Source organism: Triticum dicoccoides, chromosome 6A (genome assembly GCF_002162155.2).
Source record: "Triticum dicoccoides isolate Atlit2015 ecotype Zavitan chromosome 6A, WEW_v2.0, whole genome shotgun sequence".
In the NCBI taxonomy this organism is placed as follows: domain Eukaryota; kingdom Viridiplantae; phylum Streptophyta; class Magnoliopsida; order Poales; family Poaceae; genus Triticum; species Triticum dicoccoides.
The window spans coordinates 69,253,997-69,261,792 of record NC_041390.1 but is presented as its reverse complement, the minus strand read 5'-3'; positions in this window follow the sequence as shown (position 1 = coordinate 69,261,792).

The window sequence follows — 7,796 nt, the reverse complement described above, 5'->3', positions numbered from 1 at the left end:
TTGGTCACATGACGATGTGAACTATGGGTGTTAATCACATGGTAATGTGAACTACTGATATTAAATCACATGGCGATGTGAACTAGATTATTGACTCTAGTGCAAGTGGGAGACTGAAGGAAATATGCCTAGAGGCAATAATAAAATTATTCTTTATTTCCTTATATCATGATAAATGTTTATTATTCATGCTAGAATTGTATTAACCGGAAACATAATACATGTGTGAATACATAGACAAACAGTATGTCACTAGTATGCCTCTACTTGACTAGCTCGTTGAATCAAAGATGGTTAAGTTTCCTAGCCATAGATATGAATTGTCATTTGATTAACGGGGTCACATCATTAGAGAATGATGTGATTGACTTGACCCATTCCGCTAGCATAACACTTGATCGTTTAGTTTGTTGCTATTGCTTTCTTCATGACTTATACATGTTCCTATGACTATGAGATTATGCAACTCCCGTTTACTGGAGGAAAACTTTGTGTGCTACCAAACGTCACAACTTAACTGGGTGATTGTAAAGGTGCTCTACAGGTGTCTCTGAAGGTACTTGTTGGGTTGGCGTATTTTGAGATTAGGATTTGTCACTCCGATTGTCGGAGAGGTATCTCTGGGCCCACTCGGTAATGCACATCACTATAAGCCTTGCAAGCATTGCAACTAATGAGTTAGTTGCGGGATGATGTGTTACGGAATGAGTAAAGAGACTTGCCGGTAACGAGATTGAACTAGGTATTGAGATACCGACGATCGAATCTCGGGCAAGTGACATACCGATGACAAAGGGGACAACGTATGTTGTTATGCGGTTTGACCGATAAAGATCTTTATAGAATATGTAGGAGTCAATATGAGCATCCAGGTTCCGCTATTGGTTATTGACCGGAGACGTGTCTCGGTCATGTCTACATAGTTCTCGAACCCGTAGGGTTCGCACGCTTAAAGTTCGATGATGGTTATATTATGAGTTTATGTGTTTTGATGTACCGAAGGAGTTTGGAGTCCCGGATGAGATCGGGGACATGACGAGGAGTCTCGAAATGGTCGAGACGTAAAGATCCATATATTGGACGACTATATTCGGACATCGGAAAGGTTCCGAGTGATTCGGGTATTTTCAAGAGTACCGACGAGTTACGAGAATTCGTATTGGGCCTTAATGGGCCATACGGGAAAGGAGAGAAAGGCCTCAAACGTTGGCCGCACCCCTCCCCATGGGCTGGTCCGAATTGGACTAGGGGGGCGCCCCCTTCCTTCCTTCTCCTTTTCCCTTCCCTTTCCTTCCCTCCTACTCCTACTACTTGGAAGGGCTCCTAGTTCTACTAGGAAAGGGGGAATCCTACTCCCGGTGGGAGTAGGACTCCTCTAGGGCACGCTATAGAGAGGGCCGGCCCTCCCCCTCCTCCACTCCTTTATATACGGGGGCAGGGGCACCCCAAAGACACAACAATTGATCTTTTGGATCTCTTAACCGTGTGCGGTTCCCCTCTCCACCATAATCCACCTTGGTCATATCGTAGCGGTGCTTAGGCGAAGCCCTCCGTCGGTAGAACATCATCATCGTCAACACGCCGTCGTGCTGACGGAACTCTCCTTCAAAGCTCGGCTGGATCGAAGTTCGAGGGACGTCATCGAGTTGAACGTGTGCAGAACTCAGAGGTGTCGTGTGTTCGGTACTTGATCGGTCGGATCATGAAGACATACGACTACATCAACCGCGTTGTGCTAACGCTTCCGCTTTCGGTCTACGAGGGTACGTGGACAACACTCTCCCCTCTCATTGTTATGCATCACCATGATCTTGCGTGTGCGTAGGGAAATTTTTGAAATTACTACATTCCCCAACAGTGCCATGGGCATCCCCAAGCTTAGGCTCTTGCCACTCCTTGTTCCATAATCCATCAAATCTTTACCCAAAACTTGAAAACTTCACAACACAAAACTTAAAGTAGAAAATCTCGTGAGCTCCGTTAGCGAAAGAAAACAAAAGATCACTTCAAGGTACTGTAATGAACTTATTCTTTATTTATATGGGTGTTATACCTACTGTATTCCAACTTCTCTATGGTTTATAAACTATTTTACTAGCCATAGATTCATCAAAATAAGCAAACAACACACGAAAAACAGAATCTGTCAAAAACAGAATAGTCTGTAGTAATCTGTAGCTAGCGCAAGATCTGGAACCCCAAAAATTCTAAAATCAATTGCTGGACGTGAGGAATTTATCTATTAATCATCTTCAAAAAGAATTAACTAAATAGAACTTTCCAAATAAAAATTACAGCAGTTCTTGTGAGCGCTAAAGTTTCTACTTTTTACAGCAAGTTCAACAAGACTTTCCCCAAGTCTTCCCAACAGTTCTACTTGGCACAAACACTAATTAAACACAAAAAAACACAACCAAAACAGAGGCTAGATAATTTATTTATTACTAAACAGGAGGAAAAAGCAAGAAATAAAAAAAAATTGGGTTGCCTCCCAACAAGCGCTATCGTTTAACGCCCCTAGCTAGGCATAACAAGCAAGAATAGATCTAGGTATTGTCATCTTTGGTAGGCAATCCATAAGTGGCTCTCATAATAGATTCATAATGTAATTTAATTTTCTTTCTAGGAAAGTGTTCCATGCCTTTCCTTAATGGAAATTGAAATCTAATATTTCCTTCCTTCATATCAATAATTGCACCAATCGTTCTAAGGAAAGGTCTACCAAGAATAATAGGACATGAAGGATTGCAATCTATGTCAAGAACAATAAAATCTACGGGCACATAATTCCTATTTATAATAATAAGAACATCATTAATTCTTCCCATAGGTTTCTTAATAGTGGAATCCGCAAGGTGCAAGTTTAGAGAGCAATCATCAAAATCACGGAAACCTAACAAATCACACAAAGTCTTTGGAATCGTGGAAACACTAGCACCCAAATCACATAAATCATAGCATTCATGATCTTTAATTTTAATTTTAGTAGTTGGTTCCCACTCATCATAAAGTTTTCTAGGGATAGAAACTTCCAATTCAAGTTTTTCTTCATAAGATCGCATCAAGGCATTAATGATATGTTTAGTAAACGTTTTTTTTACTATAAGCGTGAGGAGAATTTAGCACGGATTGCAACAAGGAAATACAATCAATCAAAGAGTAATTTTCATAGTTAAATTCCTTGAAATCCATAATAGTGGGTTTAGCAACATCTAGGGTTTTAATTTCTTCAATCCCACTTTTATCAAATTTAGCATCAAGATCAAAAGATTCAGAATTCTTGGAATGCCTTCTAGGTAAAGGTGGATCATATTCAGTCCCATCATTATCAAGATTCATATTGCAAAACAAAGATTTAATAGGGGACACATCAATAACTTTTAGATCTTCATCATTATTTTCATAGCAACTCGGTTTAGCGGCCATCTTATTAACTAGGGTAGCCTGCTTATCCAAAATTTCAGCAGTTAATTTCTCAAGATGAGCAAGTTGGGATCTTAAACCATCGAATTCTTTAGACATATCATCATGCTCTTTATTCATAAAACTCATAAAACTTTTCTGTTCTTTAAGCTCGTTTCTGAAGAAACTATTATGTTCAAATTGCAAAACCATGAAACTCCTAACATTATTTTCGATTTCTTCTAACCATTTAAGGTGAAGGTCACCAAATTTAGGTAGAGCCATAGTGACAAGCAAGCAAACTAACACACAAGCAAACAGAAAGCAAGCGGGAAAAAAGAGGCAAATAGAGGGAGGATAGAGAGAGGGGGGCAAATAAAATGGCAAGGGTGAAGTGGGGGAGAGGAAAACGAGAGGCAAATGGCAAATAATGTAATGCGGGAGATAAGGGTACGTGATGGGTACTTGGTATGTTGACTTTTGCATAGACCTCCCCGGCAACGGCGCCAGAAATCCTTCTTGCTACCTCTTTTAGCACTGCGTTGGTTTTCCCCGAAGAGGAAGGGATGATGCAGCAAAGTAGCGTAAGTATTTCCCTTAGTTTTTGAGAACCAATGTATCAATCCAGTAGGAGGCTACGCGCGAGTCCCTCGCACCTGCATAAAACAAATAAATCCTCGCAACCAACGCAAATAGGGGTTGTCAATCCCTATAGGGCCACTTACGAGAGTGAGATCTGATAGATATGATAAGATAATTTTTTGTATTTTTATGATAAAGATGCAAAGTAAAATAAAGGCAAAGTAAATAGCAAAGTAAATAACTAAGTAGTAGGAGATTGATATGATAAAGATAGACCCAGGGGCCATAGGTTTCACTAGTGGCTTCTCTCGAGAGCATAAGTATTCTACGGTGGGTGAACAAATTACTGTTGAGAAATTGACAGAATTGAGCATAGTTATGAGAATATCTAGGTATGATCATGTATATAGGCATCACGTCCGAGACAAGTAGACCGACTCCTGTCTGCATCTACTACTATTACTCCACTCATCGACCGCTATACAACATGCATCTAGAGTATTAAGTTAAAAACAGAGTAACGCCTTAAGCAAGATGACATGATGTAGAGGGATAGACTCATGCAATATGAAGAAAACCCCATCTTGTTATCCTCGATGGCAACAATACAATACGTGCCTTTCTGCCCTTACTGTCACCGGGAAAGGACACCGCAAGATTGAACCCAAAGCTAAGCACTTCTCCCATTGCAAGAAAGATCAATCTAGTAGGCCAAACCAAATTGATAATTCGAAGAGACTTGCAAAGATAACCAATCATACATAAAAGAATTCAGAGAAGATTCGAATATTATTCATAGATAGACTTGGTCATAAACCCACAATTCATCGGTCTCAATAAACACACCGCAAAAAGAAGATTACATCGAATAGATCTCCACAAGAGAGGGGGAGAACATTGTATTGAGATCCAAAAAGAGAGAAGAAGCCATCTAGCTACTAACTATGGACCTGTAGGTCTGAGGTAAACTACTCACACTTCATCAGAGGGGCTATGGTGTTGATGTAGAAGCCCTCCCTGACCGATGCCCCCTCCGGCGGAGCTCCGGAATAGGCCCCAAGATGGGATCTCGTGGATACAGAAAGTTACGGCGGTGAAATTAGGGTTTTGGCTCCATTTCTGATCGTTTGGGGGTACGTGGGTATATATAGGAGGAAGAAGTACGTCGGTGGAGCAACAGGGGGGCCACGAGGGTGGAGGGCACGCCTGGGGGGGGGGGTAGGCGCGCCCCTACCTCGCATCCTCATGTTACGTGTCTTGACATAGGGTCCAAGTCTCCCGAGTTGTATTCGATGAGAAAATCATGTTCTCGAAGGTTTCATTCCGTTTGGACTCCATTTGATATTCCTTTTATTCGAAACCAAAATACATCAATTCTGGGCTGGGCCTCCGGTTAATAGGTTAGTCCCAAAAATAATATAAAAGTGGATAATAAAGCCCAATAATGTCCAAAAACAGTAGATAATATGTAACGCCCTCGATGCGGCTATATCTCCTACGTGTCGAAGCACGACTTAGAGGCATAACCGCATTGAAAGCAATGTCGCAAGTTAGGCAATTATCACAACATCCCATGTAATATAGATAATAAAAGGGGGAGATACATAGTTGGCTTACACTCGCCATGTCAATCAAAGTACATAAATAGCATTACATCAACCAATCACTCATGGCCTGACTACGGCGCCAAAATAAAAGATAAACCCAACATGCGACATGGTCCTGATCGCCCCAACTGGGCGCCACTACTGATCATCAGGGAAAGACACAAAGTAACGACGTGAGTGCTCGTCGAACTCCCACTTAAGCTCAAGCGCGTCATCTGGAACGGAGTCATCAGGCCCTGCATCTGGTTTGGAAGTAAACTGTGAGCCACATGGACTCAGCAATCTCGCACCCTCGCGATCAAGACTATTTAAGCTTATAGGTAGGGTAAGGTAAAATATGTGGAGCTGCAGCAAGCGACTAGCATATATGGTGGCTAACCTGTTCGCAAAATAGAGCGAGAAGAGAAGGCAAAGCGCGAACGAATAACTAGAGAACAACCTGCGGCAAGCATTACTCCAACACCGTGTTCACTTCCCGGACTCCGCCGAGAAGAGACCATCACGGTAACTCACACAGTTGATTCATTTTAATTAAGTTAAGGTTTAAGTTATCTACAACCGGACATTAACAAATTCCCATCTGCCCATAACCGCGGGCACGGCTTTCGAAAGTTCAAATCCCTGCAGGGGAGTCCCAACTTAGCCCATGACAAGCTCTCATGGTCAACGAAGGAATAGACCTTCTCCCGAGACATTCCGATCAGACTCGGTATCCCGGTTCTACAAGACACTTCAACAAGTTAAAACAAATCCAGCAACACCGCCCGAATGTGCTGACAAATCCCGATAGGAGCTGAACATATCTCGTTCTCAGGGCACAATCGGATAAGCAATCCGTATAACTAAAACTAGCCCTCGGGTTTCCCCGAGGTGGCGCTGCAAGGGGCTCTAGGTTCGACCAACACTCAGAGGAGCACTGGCCCGGGGGGGGGGGTTTAAAATAAGATGACCCTTGGGCTCCGGAAACCCAAGGGAAAAGAGGCTGGGTGGCAAATGGTAAAACCAAGGTTGGGCATTGCTGGAAAAGCTTTAATCAAGGCGAACTATCAAGGGGTTCCCATTATAACCCAACCGCATAAGGAACGCAAAATCCGGGAACATAACACCGATATGACGGAAACTAGGGCGGCAAGAGTGGAACAAAACACTAGGCGAGAGGCCGAGCCTTCCACCCTTTACCAAGTATATAGATGCATAAGGATAACAAGATAATATAATGATATCCCAACAAGTAAATAAAGTTCCAACAAGGAACGGTCTCCAATCTTCACCTGCAACTAGCAACGCTATAAGAGGGGCTGAGCAAAGCGGTAACATAGCCAATCAACAGTTTGCTAGGACATGGTGGTTAGAGGTTTGACATGGCAATTTGGGAGGCATGATAAGCAAGTGGTAGGCATCGTAGCATAGGCATAGCAAAAGAACGAGCATCTAGCAAAGCAAAGATAGTAGTGATTTCGAGGGTATGATCATCTTGCCTGCAAAGTTGTCAGAGTTGACTGGATCCTCGAAAGCAAACTCAACGGGCTCCTCGTTATCGAACTCGTCTCCCAGCTCTACCCAAACAAGACAAAACAAGCAAACGAAACACAATCAACCACGTGCCAACTCAAACAACATGATGCAATCATGGTATGCTATGCGGGATGCGATATGTGATGTATATACAAGATTTGACAAGGAATGAATGAACCTGGCCTCAACTTGGAATTCCAAGTGTGCCATTGGAAAGGTGAGATGAAATCGCTTGAAAACTATATAAAGAATGCCGGAATCGGAGTCACGGTTTGGAAATGGCAAGCAATTCAAATATGGCACCGGTCTGCGATATACAGCAAGTAGCCATCTAAACGCAACAAGATGAACATGCTACAACACTCAAACATGGCAACAAAATACATGGCAGGGATCCATTAATGATGCTTAACAAAAGATGAACACTGAGCTACGGCCAATTCATCCATTAACAGGTTCAAACAAGCATGTCAAAAATGCATTTGGTAAACAGATTTCAGACTTAGTGAAATTAACACTTGTTTGGAATTTCAGATCAGGTAGCACATTTTGGAGCATGAAAACTATATGCTACAGGGCCTGAACATGGCAAAGTAAAGCATGGCATGGAGCTACTCAAAGAGCTTAACAAAAGTCCCTTAGTGACCTTGAGCCAAAAGGGATCAGAAAATACATTTGCAAGCATGTGAA